Here is an 18,112-nt window from a genome sequence, read left to right as displayed (position 1 = left end):
TGTGGAGAAAAGGGAACACTCTTGCACTGTTGGTGGAAATGTAAATTGATACAGCCATTATGGAGAACAGTAAGGAGGTTCCTTAAAAAACTACAAATAGAACTACCATATGACCCAGCAATCCCACTACTGGGCATATATCCTGAGAAAACCATAATTCAAAAAGAGTCATGTACCAAAATGTTCATTGCATCTCTGTTTACAATAGCCAGTACATGGAAGTAACCTAAGTGTCCATCAACAGATGAATGGATAAAGAAGATGTGGCACATATGTACAATGGAATATGAGTCAACCATAAAAAGAAACGAAATTGAGTTATTTGTAGTGAGATGGATGGACCTGGAGTCTGTCATACAGAGTGAGGTAAGTCAGAAGGAGAAAAACAAATACCATATGCTAACACATATATATGGAATCTAAGAAAAAAAAAATGTCATGAAGAGCCTAGGAGTAGGGTGGGAATAAAGACACAGACCTACTAGAGCATGGACTTGAGCATATGGGGAGGGGGAAGGGTAAGCTGTGACAAAATGAGAGAGTGGCATGGACATATATACATACACTACCAAACGTAGGGTGGATAGCTAGTGAGAAGCAGCCGCATAGCACAGGGAGATCAGCTAGGTGGTTTGTGACCACCTAGAGGGGTGGGATAGGGAGGGAGATGCAAGAGGGAAGAGATATGGAAACATATGTATATGTATAACTGTTTCACTTCGTTGTAAAGCAGAAACTAACACACCATTGTAAAGCAATTATACTCCAATAAAGATGTTAAAAAAAAAAAAAAAAAGCAGCAACGGCTTCAAAATTCAGAAGCAAAAAGACTTCCAGCCTAGAGTTATGTATGTGGTCAAACTACAAATCAAGTGTGATGGTAGAATGAAGGCATTTTTCAAAAATATGAGGCCTCAAAAAATGTTTGCTCTCAGGTAATCTTTCTTAGAAAGTTACTGAGGTGTGCTTTTTGAAAATGAGGTAATAAACCCCCAATGGGAAAATATGAAATCCCAATAAAGGGGGATTCAATCCAGCAGACAGGTAAAGGGAATTCTCATATTACAGCTGGGCCATAGGCCTTTAGAGAACCTAGTACCATTGAAGGATGAGGATCCAAAGAGGATGACAGAAGGAGTAAGTTTAAGAAAAAACAAACCAGTAGACTGACATGCTTGATTATATTATGGGCATTTTTACATTTCTGCTGGAAGTTTTTAATTGAAATTTTTGATTGGTGTGTATTAATCACTTAACTTTAGAGAACCAGTATAATGAAGGAAATGGGATCACAATGCACCACATGCTCTGCAGCATATACACACAGACACATATGCACTATTATATATATATAATATATGTACATATACACATATTTTTACATATATGTATGTTTTATATATATACACACACACATAAACACACAAACACACCGAGAGAAAATAATAAGTTCAAAGTACAGATTGAACTCAAATTTTTTACAACTATTTTGGAAAAATGGGGGGAAGAAAGCTAAAGGTGGTTAGTATAAAAGAGTTTAAATCCTCATTTTCCATAAATTAGGAAGACAAAGATAATGTCCCAAGTTGAAAAATAAGTATCAAAAAGAGTACAAGCCTTCTATTTAGAAATAGATCAGCACTAGAGAAAAACAAGCAAAAGAATTGTGAATAGCTGTCTAGTGAGTAGGAATTAGGTCAGGGACTACACTTTTTCATTAAACCTTTGATACAATACTGGCCTTTTTAAGCTTTATACATATTTATTGATAAAGTTTTAAAAACTAAGATAATAAGGAATGGGTTAAGAGATACAAATCAAACAGAAAGAAAGTAGAAATGATGATACTCAAATGAGTAAAGATGAATATAAGGTTAAAAGTACTAAATATGATGAAGTTGGATATTAGATAATAATAAAAAGTCTACTTCCCTCCCTTCCCCCCAAAAACAAACCCAGACATATTGATCTTAAACTTGTATGTACCAAAACATCACTTGTTTTAAGCACATGAGAGGAGTTTTATTTATTTCTTTTTAATAAATAAAAAGCAAAGTAGAAGATGCTGTAGTGCATTCTCATGCTACAGATGATCCCTTTTTTTTTTTTTTTTTAAGGAATAAGATCTGGCTTCAAACCTGGTGGCACATCACAGTGTTAAGTAAAATCTTTCATTTTCAACTTGTTGCATGTCTGTCTGGTAAGTTGAGCATTGAGTAATACATAATCCTAGTAAAGGAATGCCACAACTGTTTCAAAGGCATAAGTTGTTTTTTTTGGTTCACTGAAGGAAAAAGACCATTCACGTGAAAACAAGTTCTTCCAACAAGAACGTTTCTAGGCGTTCTTTAATATGAGTATTTGATGAAAGTGGTGAATCCCCCCCCCACCTTCAAAATAAACTTGTCCTTTTTCTTTAAACTAAAGAAATGTGCCTCTTTCTGTCATCAACTTCACTGATGTTCAACTTATTAATATTTTTAGAAATATATTTTTGAAGAGCCCGTTTCCTCCCCTTTGCCCTCCTCTTGGTTGCTCTACTACTGTATTTTCCAATGCTGAACAATAAATGGAAATCAGCTTTACTCATCCTTAGACTAAATAAACTGAGAGATAAAAGAGAAGTATAAAAGCTAACAATCCTTTAAGTATAAAACAGGGCAAATCAATCTTTCTCAAGCAAATCAATTTAAGACATACTAGAAATGAAATAAGTCGGAAGAAGTTAGAACTTCTTGTTGCAATAATACACCACATACATGATTTCTGTGATGCCTGTAAACATTAGTTCCTGTTTTAGAGCTGACAATTATTTGTATCAGAGAGGTTAAGTGATTTTTTCCAAGATGAAACAGCTTCTAAGTAGGTCACAGAGCTATTGTTACAGTCAAGAATCAAGTACATAAAAGAAGTCTCGGAAAAAAATATTACCATCCAAGCTGCATTATGATTAATTGGGATAAAATAGGGACTCGGAAAAAAAATTAAGTGAAGTAAAAGACAGTCCTTGACATACAGCAAGCGTACAAATATTTATTAAGTGAATTTATTTATATAAAACAAATTAAATAGATTTATATGACACCTTATTTTTATATTGTGGGATTAGTTCTACTTTGACATAACATTTAAAAATGAAATAGAGGCATTTGGGATATGCATTGTAATTAAAATAACATAAAATTGGCACCATCTAAATATTTAACACTGTGATATGAATACAGACTGGAATGTTCTATGCCAGCTAGTCCCAAGTTTTACAGAAGAATAAATTGATACTGAAAAAGTCTTAGAATATACTTACTGGGGATGAGGGTGTATATTACCAATAAAATACATGTATTATGATCTCATTTCTGTTAAAAAGTAGAGTTTAGAAGTATATACAGCAAAATATGAAAATGGTGTGTTCATGCTTAGTTGTGGGTGTGGTGGGATTAGAGTAACTTCTACTTTCTTCCTTTCGGTTACCAAGATCTTAAAATTCTCCTACAATGAGCGTACATTACCACCACATAACCCATTAATTTTTAAACAAGCGATTTAAAGGTATAGAATTTGAACCCAGAGTTTTAGGTCCAAGTTAAATACTTCAGTTCACCACTGGCTCCAGGCACTGTGCTAAGCTCTTCACATTCAGAATCACACTTGCCCTTCATGAAGACCTGTAAGGTAGGGATCATTTGTTCCCATTTCACAGGGAAACTGAGACAACAGAAGTGTCAGAAGTGTTCTCTCTCACCCTGGAAAACTTAATTTCAGTGACCTAGTATAGCAGCCTTGTCCTAAGCAGGCAATTTTAACCAGCAATGCCAGTAACAATCTGAAAATAAATACCTCCTTGAAAAAGGAAGAAAGGAAAGAAGGGAAGAGAGTAAAACCAGCTTGACCTTTAAAGGAACAGAAGAACTTAAAACAGAGGGTTGGTTTTGCAGTGTGGAAGTGAGGCTTAATAGAATTACACTGACTCTCCCACTAATTCTCAACAGAAATTCTGCTTCAGGAAGCAGGGGAGCACAGCAGAGAGGCTGCTGGAATATACGGAGGGGGAGAGGCTGCAAGCCTTAAGTAAACGTGATAGGAATCTTGAGAGCACATCAGGTTGAACCAATGAATAGCACATCTCTCATTTTGGCTGAGATGCTTTATGTCTAATTTCTGGTTTCATCCTAATAGTCATCCTCCTGTATTTGAAGTGATAATAAAGAGAAATTCAATATTTAGTTGCTCAATGTATCTTAATTTAATTTATGAAAATATTATCGATACAACATTGCCTTGGCAACTTAACATTTTTCACAATGGACATGCATTACCATCATTTCATTTCATTTCCTTCTGCCTTCATAATATTACCTGAGCATTGTCAGAAAGTTCTCAGGACAGCAATGCAAATCAAAGCTTCATTACAAAGCCCAGTGAAATAGCATTATTGCAAGAACATTTCATGAGAGGTAACTACTGTGCATGCTTAGGGCCTGAATTGAAATGATAAAATATAGATTGCACTTATTTTTATAACAAAACCTTATTTTTAAAAAAATAACATCTGGTCTTCCAAATCCTCATGCTTCAATTCATTCACTCAGAGGGAGAGGAACTCTTTCAGAAGCGGAACAGGCTGGAATATACAGAATATTTTTCATCATCCACACTGACAATGCACTGAATGATTAAATATTCTCTTCCATAGCTCCTTCCATGAGACAAGAACAAAAGAGCCCTCAGGGCTGAAGACCTAGAGGGGGTAATTTTACGAAGCAATATAGTGACACCCCAAGTTTTAATAATTCAGCCACTCTTCCACTACCTTGCTAACCTAGCTCATCTCCTCAATTACAATGACTAGGAAATTGCCTGAAACTCTCCTTAACTCTGTTTCTGAAATCCAGTCTAGACTCATAAAATGAAATGGGTTTCAGACTTTCCCCCAGGACCCTGTTTTGATGATTCACTTTGACATATACCAAGTGTCTACCACAAGCCAGTTCCCCAGCTAGACACCATGGAAGACTCCAAAGCAAGCCCTATTGTGGCCCCTTCATGGAGACTATGGGGACGTGCTGAAGCAGGCAAATGATTATATTTATTAAACAAAACATTAAAACAGTCAAACTCACTGAAGCAAAGAGTAGATGGTAGTTGCCAGGGGATGGGGAGGGGAAACGGGGAGTTGCTGTAGAATTGGGTATAAAATTAGAGTTACAAAGATGAATAAATTCTAGAGAACTGCTGTACAACAGAGTGCCTACAGTTAACAATACTGTATTGTGCATTTAAAAACGTAAGAGGGTAAATCTCATGTTAGTGTTCTTACCACCAGATAAATAAATAAATGAAAATAAAGCAAGGGACACAATAAATATTGGAGGTCATGAATATATTAATTGCCTCGATGGTGGTGTTAGTATCCTGGATATATACATATGTCCAAACTCATCGATATATACACATTAAATATGTGTAATTTTTGTATATTAAGTATGTCTCAATAAAGGTGAAAGAAAAACAAACAAACAACAAAAAAGATTTCATCCATGCCACAAATATTTATTGCTTGCCAACTATGTATAGGCACTATTCTAGGTCTAGACATATAACAGAGGATGAAAGTTCTTTGAGAGCTTTGAGTTCTTTGAGAGCTTACATTATAGACAACAAGCATAAAAGTAAGTTGCTTACAATGTCAGATGCTGGGAAAAAACAGAGTATAGTGTGGGCTGAGAGCAGGTTGTAATTTTAAAAAGGGTAGTCAGCTTGGACCTCACTGAGAAGGGTGATTTTTGAGCAAAGGCTTAAAGGAGATGAGAAAGTTAGCTACGTAGATATTTAGGGGGTGACACTATCAGGGCAAAGCCCGAAAGTGGGAGCATATCAGGAATTTGTAACAGCAATGAGACCAGTAAGACTAGCACACGGGGGCATACAGGAAAGTAGTAGGGCCTGAGATCAGGGAAGTAATAGGGGCTAGACCATGAAGGTGTTGCAGTCTACTGTGGCAGGGAGAATAATGGTCCCTTCCCACGAAGACATTCATGTCCTAATCCCTGGAACCTGTGAACATGTTTTGCTAGATGGCAAGGGGAAATTAAGGTCACTGATAGATTTAACATTGATGATCTGCTGAGAATCTTACCAGAGGAAAAGCATCCTAGATTACCCGGATAGGTCCGATGTAACTGAACGGGTCCCTCATATACAAAAGAGGGAGGAAGAAGAATCAATGTCAGAGTGATAGAACATGAGAGAGACTCCACAGGCCACTGTTGGCTTTAAGGATGGACTGGGACGAGATGCCAAAGAACACAGGAGGTCTCTCTCTACAAGCTGGAAAAGGCAAGAAAACAGGTTCTTTCCTAGACTCTCTCCAGAAAGGATATCAGTCCTGTCAACCCCCTTGATTTGGGCCCAATAAAATTCTAGAACTAAAAGACAATACATTTGTACTGTTTTCAGCTGCCATGTGGTAATTTCTTACAGCATCAATAGAAAAATAGTCAGTCTACCCACTGTAAGGAATTTGATTTTTACTCTGAATGAAACAGGGGGCCTCTGGATGATCTGGAACACGGGAAAGACTTGAACTGATTTATATTTAAAAATTTGCTCTTGTTGCAAGAATAGACTTTGGAGCGGCAAGGGCAGAGGCAGGAGAGCAGGTAGAAGGCTTTCAGAGGGAGACAGGATGGAGACTCGGACAAGAGCTATTAAGGTAGAGGTGGCTGGAGATAAGAAGGGGTTACATGATTAGAATGAGGAAATGACATTGCCATGGGATCACAGAGAAGACTCAAAGACCCCTCCCTGAGAAAGGAAGCATTTGATTTGGACCCAGAAAGACCGCATGCTTTCCTCCAGGTAAAAATGTCAGTGGGGGAGGAAGCCTGGTAGGGGTGAGCATAGGAAATCTTTCATATCGAAGAAAGAATATTAAGGGCACAGAGCTGGAAAGTTCAGCATGGGGACCATGCAGTGATGTGGTCTGTCTGAAATGTCAGAGCCAGACTATGATTTGTTAAGGGTTTGGATTTTATTCTTTAAATGTAGTTTACAGTCAGTAAGAGGGTAGGAACAGGACTGCTTGAGAGAAGGCCAGGACTTACTTATGACGTGTTTGGCTGGTAGGCTAGGAACACACACTTTCACCTTATAAACGCTGTCTACCTCATGACTATTGACAAGCTTTAAGGGAATTGATGGGCGGTTGAGTTTTTAAACTACTCTTGTGAGTAATAGGACTGTTACTAGTAGCTACTTAACCTAGGGAATGGAGTAAATATATTTTTGTTTAGGGAGACTTTCTTGACATTTCTTGTGAAATTTAATCTCTAAAGGAGCCCAAATAAATTTTAATGCACTTCTGCTTTTCCCTTTCTTCCTTCAATACTGTATATGAGATATATTAGGTGAAGCATCCTCCCCAGTTCAGTCCTCAAGACTAAAAAGCTTCTCGATCCTAGAGCCGCTCTCACTTACTTTAACAAGCTCCACATTAGCCTAAAGCAACTTTCAGGCAATGTTAGTCTTGGGTTTTAGCCTTGTGGTGCTTGCCCAGAGTCAGTTCTCTCCTTCCGAGCATCTTGGGGCGGGGGAACCCTTTATACTACCCCACTGACATTTCATTGATGAGTTCTGATCAATAGCGGAGATGTATAGCAGAAGCGGTACATGGCACTTCTGAGCCAAAGTTTTTAAATGCCTTTATGAGACCATCTGGAGCCATCAACCCTGATTGCCAGTCAGGAAGGCCAAGTATTCCAGGTAATACAGCTACAGATGACAGTGCCTGTCACCCTGCATCACTGGTGCTCCTAAGAGCCACTCAGACCTACAGTGGACTTTGTATGGAAAGGAAATAATTCTGCTGTATTCAGCCACCAAGATATGGGGGTGGGGTGGGTTAGCCTATTCAGACACAAATGACTATACATCAGTAACAAAGGAAAGAAATTTAAAACAGAATCAGTATTCCTGGGGTTTGATCTCACAGTTATAAGTCCTGGATACTCTTGTAAACTGGTGTTTAAACATCAAAGCAATAAATATGAAAAAACAAAAGTTCCTGTGATAGCAAGGTATTAATATCACTAAGAAATTTTACATATGTGATTATAAAAATGCATGTTTAATTGAATCAGCAAATCAAACGTAAGTGGACATTGGCCATCCTGCCTATTTCCTTAAACGTTTTCATATCCTCATTGGGAAAATAGGAGTCACTTTATATTTTACTGTGCTATATACTCAGGCATATATGGTACCTAATATAACAAACATGGAATTTTTAGGGAAATCTAATAAAAACCAGAACAAAGAAGGAAAAGTTATTTGTCTGACTTGAGGTACCAGCAGAAACCTTATCTAGTCCCCCAACCGCTATAGGCACTCAGTAAATATCAGGAACAGATTTTATATGTGACACCTGAGCAGGCTCACTCAGTATAAAACACAAGGCCATGGCCGCACTGAAAGCATAATTTAACAAGCTTAACAGAGCAAATCAAGCTGTGCAGCGCTGGCCCCATTAGGGTAGGAAAGGGCTTGTGGTTAATGTTGTACTGTCCAGAACTTCAGCATGTGGCATCTGCTCTGGCCAGTCTGTGATTTATACGATCATGTTTCAGTAGTACAACAGAGCTGCCTTCCCAATTTACCCCCATAGATGCATAGTTATTCTACAAAGGCAAAAGGAACAAGAGAATAGTGTACTTTGACTTTAGCAGTGCTTATATTTCTCATTGGTAACAATTCTGCAAACTCCCAGACTGAAAGAACTTGAAATGTATACCACCCTTGTATCCTGGAAGTATACAGACTATTTTTCTGAACACTATTCCACTGAGATAAACCTTAAAAGTTTCTGTGGTCCTGAATGCAAGTCAAACATTTTCCTTATTGCTCTGAAAGCTCAGGTAAATGTATCACGACCGCTTGCCTCCTAAGAAGGACTGAATTCACTGAAGTAAATTGGGTAGTTCTCAATACCACTCTGTCCTTATCACCTGCAGTACTATTCTTCAACTGAGAGCACTCCAGTTCCAATGGTCTCCTTGTGAATATTATAGCAATTAAGGAGACCACTTTAATGCACAGGAGAAAGGAGGATGATTACCCGTGGGATTGGGACTCTGGAATTAAGTTTAAACATCACAGGGGAAATGGTCTCATCTCCAGTGGATAGAAGAGATTTGGTGCACTTGACATTATTACCAGGTGAGATTGAAAAAGAACATGTTCAAAGTTCAAAACTCAACTTTAAATAGTTTCTAGGCACCTTCTAGAGCAAGCTGCTGAGTCTAGTACAGAATGTTTCATGAATTAATTTCAGAAAGTATGGAACCATGGAAATTCTATGAAAAGGTTTTAAAAAATTCTTATGACAGTGTCATATTTTGAAATATATTCCCACTTAACAGGGCAACATCAGCTTTTCCTTCCATCTCCTACCCTTTCTAGTACTTCTCAAGAAATGAAGTAAATGATAATGGCAAAGATAAATGAACTATAGAACCACCACATTTTAGAGTTGGGAAGAATTCTGCAGACCACCTGGTAATGAAGAATTCTCTGTACGTCACCCAATCTATGAATGAGATACTTGTCTGTCTCTGAAAGACAACTACACTTCCAGTGGTGCTCCATATTAGAGTTAAATCTCAAACCAAGCACATCCCTACCCCGGATCAAAAATTCCCAACCAAACTAGTCTCAGTGCAAGAATGAGCCTGTCATACAGAGTGAAGTAAGTCAGAAAGAGAAAAACAAATACCGAATGCTAACGCATATATATGGAATCTAGAAAAACGGTACTGATGAACCTAGTGGTAGGGCAGGAATAAACATGCAGACGTTGAGAACGGACTTGAGAACACAGAGGGGAAAGGGGAGGCTGGGACGTAGTGAGAGTAGCATTGACATATATACACTACCAAATGTAAGATAGCTAGTGGGAAGCTGCTGCATAGCACAGGGAGATCAGCTCGGTGCTTTGTGACCACCTAGAGGGGTGGGATAGGGAGGATGGGAGGGAGGGAGACGCAAGAGGGAGGGGATAGGGGAACATATGTATATGTATAACTGATTCACTTTGTTGTACAGCAGAAACTAACACAACATTGAAAAGCAATTATCCTCCAATAAAGATGTATAAAAAAAAAAGAATGGAAATTACAGAACAATCTCACTCAAGAACATAGATACAAAAGCCCTATAGAAAACTAAATCCAGCAATGTATAATAATAGTAACACTTTATTCCCAATTTAGAATTACCACAGGAATACAAGTTTGATTTAAATTTGAAAAATCAATTTAAAGGGTTCACTGTATTAACAGATTAAAGGAGAAAATATTTAATTACCTCAGTGGATATAGAACAAAAATGTTTACTAAAAGTTAACATTCATTCTTGCCAGAAACTTTTAGTGAACTAGGAGTTGAAGGAAACTTCCTTAACCTGAAAAAAATTCTTTCATTTATTCTCTAATCCTTATACTTTTCTTTCTTACTTTACTATGTTAAGACCTCTAGTACAGTGTTGAACAGAAGTGGCAATAGTGGGTGATCTTATTCATAATCTTAATAAGAAAATAAGAATTCACTTAACTACTTCTCACTTGTGATTATAATATATGTGTGCATGTACATAAATAACACGTGTGGGCATATATATACAGACAAATATAAAAACAAAAAACACTAAATAATACAAATGTATATTTGTATTATAAATGTTATGATAGAGATGCATATATACATATATTTATACAGATATGTACTAAATGAATAGCAAAATCACAATCAAGAGTGAAAAGTTAAGCAAATTTTTATTAGGATTATGAATAAAATCACCTGCTCTCACTATGTCTATTCAACAATGGAGGTCTTAACATAGCAAGGCAAGAAAGGATTAATAAAGGAATAAGAAAATTTGAAAGGAAGAAATAAAACAGTCACTACTCGTAAGACTATTTGTGTGAAATACCTAAAAGAAACTGTATTTAAATTATAGGAGTTCACAAAACTCCTCAGAAAATTTTCTGGCTTAAAAAAAAAAAATTCAACCGAATTTATATTCCAGCAACAAACAGAAACAAAACATTTTAATAATATTCTTTGTAATGGCATCAATAATTCAGGTATGTAGAAATAAATCCAAAGAGGTACAAGAATTTTATGAAGAGATCATCAAACTTTATTGAAGGGCAATAAAGAAAATATAAATAAATGGAGATACAGCATAGTCACTGATTTTAAGACTATATAATATCCCCTTAAATTGATCTATGGATTCAATTCAACCTCAAACAAACTGCCTTAGGTTTTTGTTTTTGAAACTTGACAGGCCAATCTTAAAATTTAAATGGAAGAACAGAGGGTCAAGAACAGTCCAGCTATTCCTGAAGAAGATGAACAACATGGGAGACTTGCCTTGCAGAGATCTTGGAATATGATAAAGGTATAGTAATTAAGCATGCAGAGTATTAGCACAGGAATGGACAGAATGACAAATGAAATAGTTTAGAGCATCCAGAGCAGACAACAGAAAAACAAAGAAACCTGAATTTTGACAGAACTAGCTGTGAGGAAAAGACAGACTTTGTAGTAAATAGTCTGACGATTGTATGGAGGAAAATCTGTACATCTAACTCACACCAAACATTAAAAAAAAATTATGCAAATTAAGTTAAAAATTTAAACAAAATTATAAACCTTTTATATAACAAAGTAGAAGAATCTCTATGACCTTGCAGTAGGGGCTGATTTCTTAAATAAAATACAAATTATGCAAACATAAAAGGTTGATCAATTTGATTCTATTAAAATCAAGAACACCTGTTCATCAAAAGACATACAGGTATAAAAAGATAAGTAATCAAATGGGAGAAGATGTCTGTACAATACAAATTATTTGTATTCTGAATATGTAAAGGAATTCCTATAAATCAATAAGGAAAAGTAAAAACCCAGTGGAAAACTGGGCAAACTTCTTGAAGAACATCACCAAATGTTCCATCACTAAATGGTAAACAATTATATTAAAATATGCTTAAGCTCAACACAATGAAGTATTTCATAAAATTGGCACAATTTTAAAATTTGGCAATATTAAATTTTGCTGACAACGTGGAATAACTTGAATTTGTTTATACTTAGTAGCAGAGAAAAATGGTAAAACTGCTGTGTGAAATAATGTCATCATCTAATATACTTGAAAACTGGCATACCCAATAAATGAACAATTTAACTTCTAGGTATATTTTCTAGATGAAACTCTTACACATGCTCATCAGACTACATGGAGAAGGTTTATACTCATGCTGCATGTAAAAACCTGGAAATAACACAAATGTCCATTAAAAGAAAACTGGAAAACTATACAAGAGTGAAAATGAATGGGTTATAGGTACATTTAACAAAATGGCTGCTTTTCAGGAATGAAATACTAAGAGGGAAAAGCAAAGTGTGGGTAAATTTTTACAGTATAATTCCATTTATAAAGTTAAAAATCTTATGAAACTAAACAATACAATTCTTACAGATATAAAAATATGTATTCAAAGTATAAAGAAAAGCAAATCTTTGAGATAAAAGTGAAATATATGGGATTGGCAAGGGGTTCACAGGGAACTTTAAAGATAAATGGTAATGTCCATTTTTTCAAACCAGGTGTTAGGTTCATGGGGTGCTCACTTCATTTCTACTCTTCATACCTAATGCACAGTTTTTTTAAAGTTGTTTTTTTTTTTTAATCTTCTCAAGACTTGATAAACAAAGTACTTTTCAATGTCATCTAAGAAATTGTCTGAGCCACTTACCTTGGCTCTCTAGGCCCTTCCAGACCAGGCCTCCTCTTAGTTTCTAGCCACCTCTCTCCATACTTCTCTCCCCATCTTACATTCCTATGGCAGTCACACTTGGTGTTTTTTATTTCCTTGAACACACAATACTATTCACTTAGTCTGGAATATTCTTTCCAATTTCACTAGCTTAGGCAATGCCTTACTTCCTCTGAGAAACCTTCCCAGAATCTCCCCTCACCAGCTCTTTTCTTAGGTTAAGGGAACCTGTGCTGAGTTCCCACAGCAGCCTGTATTCACCTTCTGATTACACTTAAGTCCTTTATTGCTATTGTTGTCTGTCTTCCTATAGTAGGCTATATGTGTGGTGACAGCAAATACCATTGTTATCTTGCCCATTGTTAAGTCTACCATATAACCCAGTGCCTGGAATTAGGCAGCACCTGATAAATATTCCTTGATGAATAAATGAATAGATGAATTAATTCTTTTTTGTAGACACCCATTTTTTCTACTACTGGATAGACCTAATAGTTAAAAAATTATTTCTTTTACAGAATCTGCCTCTGTCTCCCTGCAACTTCACTCAGGTCACACTTATGCTTGAACTGCCTTCACAGAGCAAGGTACATGACAGGTGATTAAATTTGGTAGGAGAACTGGCCTCAAATGAGTCAAGAGACCTAGCTTCTGGTACAGAAGGAAAAGTTGTCCATCGACAGATGAATGGATAAAGAGAATGTATACACACACAAACACACACACACACACACACACACACACACACACACACACACACACACACAATGGACTACTACTCAGCCATAAAAAAGAATGAAATAATGCCGCTTGCAGCAACACGGTTGGACCTAGAGATTATCATACTAAGTGAAATAAGTCACAGAAAGACAAATACCATATGATATCACTTATATGTGTAATCTAAAATTTGTCACAAATGAACTTATTTACAAAACAGAAACAAACTCACCAACACAGAAATCAGATTTATGGTTACCAAAGGGAAAAGGGGGCTAGGGATATATTAGGAGTTTGGGATTAGCAGATACAAACTACTACATATAAAAAAGATAAACAACAAGGTCTTACTGTATATCACATGGAACTATATTCAATATCTTGTAATAATGTATAATGAAAAAGAATATGTATACATATATATTTGTGTATATATGCATATATGTGTGTGTATGTATATATGTATGTGTGTGTGTGTGTATATATATATATATATATATATAAAACTGAATCACTTTGAAGTATACCAGAAACTAATACAACATTGTAAATCTGGTATACTTAAATTAAAAAAAAAAAAAAAAAAAATCTCAAGACCAGAGGACCTCACTGGTGAATTTTACTGAAAATTTATAAAAGATTTAATACCAATCCTTCTCAAACTCTTCCAAAAAAAGCAGAGGAGAGAACACCCGAAACTCATTTTACAAGGCCAGTGTTATCCAGATACCAAAACCAGAAAAGAACACTACTTGAAAAGAAAACTACAGACCAATATCCCTAATGAATACAGGTGCAAAAATTCTCAATAAAGTACTAGCAAACCGAATTCAGCAGCACATTAAAAGAATCACTGACCATGATCAAGTGGGATTTATCCCTGGGATGCAAGGATGGTTCAACATACACAAAATAAATGTGATACATCACATTAATAGAATGAAAGAATCATATGATCATCTGAATAGATGCAGAAAAAGCATTTGACAAAATTCAACATCAAAATTCACTCATAATAAAAAATCTGCAATTAGGCATACTAGGAACATATTTCAACATAATAAAGTCCATAGCTAACATCATACTCAGTGTTAAGTTAATAAAATTTAATGGACTTAAGGCATTTCTCTTTCTCTCTCTCTCTCTCACCCCGCAACCCCAGAATTTCTCCTAACAACTTCTTTACCTGAACTCTGTTTTTCCTTTCCATTTCAACAAACCCTCTTCTTTCTTTCCAGTCTTTTAAACATCACTTTTTGGATTCAGCTTATCAGCTGGGTTAACACAGGGACAAATACATGAACTCCCCAGAAACAAGCTAAAAATGGAATGAAACCACCTCCCTCTATGGGAATCACAGATAATGATTCTAACTTTTCCTGGCACATGTATAACATTTTTGTTGAATGAAAAGCAGTGAAATACGATTAAGAGTCCAACTAGAAAAGACTGAATGAAAAGGCCTCAGGAGAGGGCAGAGAGCAGAAGCAAGAAGAACTACAATCCTGCAGCCTGTGGAACAAAAACCACATTGACAGAACGATAGACAAAATAAAGCAGGCAGAGGGCTATGTACCAGATAAAGGAACAAGATGAAACTCCAGAAAAACAGCTAAACAAAGAGGAGATAGGCAACCTTCCAGAAAAAGAATTCAGAATAATGATAGTGAAGACGATCCAGGACCTCAGAAAAAGAACAGAGGCAAAGACTGAGAACATGCAACAAGTGTTTAACAAAGACCTAGAAGAATTAAAGAACAAACCCCTACAAGAATTAAAGAACAAACAAACAGAGAGGAACAATACAACAACTGAAATGAAAAATATATTAGAAGGAATTAATAGCAGAATAACTGAGGCAGAAGAACGGATAAGTGACCTGGAAGAAAGAAGGGTGGAATTCACTGCTGCAGAACAGAATAAAGAAAAGACAATGAAAAGAAATTAAGACAGCCTAAGAGACCTCTGGGACAACATTAAACACACCAACTTTCGCATTATAGGGGTCCCAGAAGGAGAGAAGAGAGAGGAAAGAATGGAGAAAATATTTGAGGAGATTATACTTGCAAACTTCCCTAACATGGGAAAGGAAATAGCCACCCAACTCCAGGAAGCTCAGAGAGTCCCAGGCAGGATAAATCCAAGGAGAAACAAGCTGAGACACACAGTAATCAAACTGACAAAAATTAAAGACAAAGAAAAAATTATTAAAAGCAACAAGGGAAAAACAACAAATAACATACAAGGGAACTCCCATAAGGTTAACAGTTGATTCCTCAGCAGAAACTCTACAAGCCAGAAGGGAGTGGCATGATATACTTAAAGTGATGAAAGGGAAGAACCCACAACCAAGATTACTTTACCTGGCAGGGATCTCATTCAGATTTGACAGAGAAATTAAAACCTTTACACACAAACAAAAGTTAATAGAATTCAGCACCACCAAACCAACTCTCCAACAAATGCTAAAGGAACTTCTCTAAGTGGGAAAACACAAGAGAAGAAAAGGACCTACAAAAACAAACACAAACCAATTAAGAAAATGGTAATAGGAACATACATATCAATAATTACCTTAAATGTGAATGGATGAAATGCTCCAACCAAAAGACACAGGCTTGCTGAATGGATACAAAAACAAGACCCAGCTATATGCTGTCTACAAAATACCCACTTCAGAGCTAGGGACCCATACAGCCTGCAAGTGAAGGGACTGAAAAAGATATTCCATGCAAATGGAAATCAAAAGAAAGCTGGAGTAGCAGTACTCATATCAGATAAAATAGACGTTAAAATAAAGAATGTTACAAGCGACAAGGAAGCACACTACATAATGATCAAGGGATCAATCCAAGAAGAAGATATAACAATTATATATGCACTCAACATAGGAGCACCTCAATACATAAGGCAAATGCTAACAGTTATAAAAGAGGAAATGGACAGTAACACAGTAACAGTGAGGGACTTTAACACCTCACACCAATGGACAGATCATCCAGATAGATAATTAATAAGCAAACACAAGCTTTAAATGACACAATAGACCAGAAAGATTTAATTGATATTTATAGGACATTCCATCCGAAAACAGCAGATTACACTTTCTTCTCAAGTGCACATGGAATATTCTCCAGGATAGATCACACCGTGGGTCACAAATGAAGCCTCGGTAAATTTAAGAAAATTGAAATCATATCTAGCACCTTTTCCAACCACAACACTATGAGATTAGAAATAAATTACAGGGAAGAAAACGTAAAACACACAAACACATGGAGGCTAAACAATACGTTACTAAATAACCAAGAGATCACTGAAGAAATCAAAGAGGAAATCAAAAAATACCTAGAGACAAATGAAAACAAAAACATGAAGATACAAAACCTATAGGACACACCAAAGCAATTCTAAGAGGGAAGTTCATAGCAATATAATCCTACCTCAAGAAACAAGAAAATTCAAAATAAACAATCTAACCTTATACCTCAAGGAACTAGAGGAAGAAGAACAAACAAAACCCAAAGTTAGTAGAAGGAAAATCATAAAGATCAGGGCAGAAATAAAATGAAATAGAAACAAAGAAAACAATAGCAAAGAGCAATAAAACTAAAAGCTGGTTCGTTGAGAAGATAAACAAAATTGATAAACCGTTATCCAGAGTCATCAAGAAAGAGAGGGAGAGGACTCAAATCAACAAAATTAGAAATGAAAAAGGAGAAGTTACAATGGACACAGCAGAAATACAAGCTTCATAAGAGACTACTACAAGGAACTCTATGCCAATAAAATGGACAACCTGGAAGAAATGGACAAATTCTCAGAAAGGTATAAACTTCCAAGATTGAACCAGGAAGAAATAGAAAATATGAACAGACCAATCACAAGCAATAAATTGAAACTCTCATTAAAAATCCCAAGAGATCACTGAAGAAATCAAAGAGGAAATCAAAAAATACCTAGAGACAAATGAAAACAAAAACATGAAGATACAAAACCTATAGGACACACCAAAGCAATTCTAAGAGGGAAGTTCATAGCAATATAATCCTACCTCAAGAAACAAGAAAATTCAAAATAAACAATCTAACCTTATACCTCAAGGAACTAGAGGAAGAAGAACAAACAAAACCCAAAGTTAGTAGAAGGAAAATCATAAAGATCAGGGCAGAAATAAAATGAAATAGAAACAAAGAAAACAATAGCAAAGAGCAATAAAACTAAAGAACAGACCAATCACAAGCAATAAATTGAAACTCTCATTAAAAATCTTCCAACAAACAAAAGTCCAGGACCAGATGGCTTCTCAGGTGAATGTTATCAAACATTTAGAGAAGAGCTAACACCTATCCTTCTCACTCTTCCAAAAAACTGCAGAGGAAGGAACACTCCCAAACTCATTCTATGAGGCCACCATCACCCTGATACCAAAACCAGACAAAGATACTACAAAAAAAGAAAATTACAGACCAATATCACTGATGAATATAGATGCAAAAATACTCAACAAAATACTAGCAACAGAATCCAACAATACATTAAAAGGATCATACA

At 36.0% G+C, this 18,112-nt stretch overlaps 1 protein-coding gene across 12 annotated transcripts in view; it reads right to left on the bottom strand.

Annotated features, from left to right (window-relative positions):
• The window catches only part of PARD3B (par-3 family cell polarity regulator beta), a 1,107,844-nt gene that overhangs the window by 664,216 nt on the left and 425,516 nt on the right, over positions 1-18,112 (bottom strand). The gene's annotated exons all lie outside the window — the stretch shown is intronic.

The sequence above is a fragment of the Physeter macrocephalus genome, chromosome 2 (assembly GCF_002837175.3).
Source record: "Physeter macrocephalus isolate SW-GA chromosome 2, ASM283717v5, whole genome shotgun sequence".
Lineage (NCBI taxonomy): Eukaryota > Metazoa > Chordata > Mammalia > Artiodactyla > Physeteridae > Physeter > Physeter macrocephalus.
Note: the sequence above shows the minus strand (reverse complement) of the source record. Positions and strands in the feature narration are given on the sequence as shown.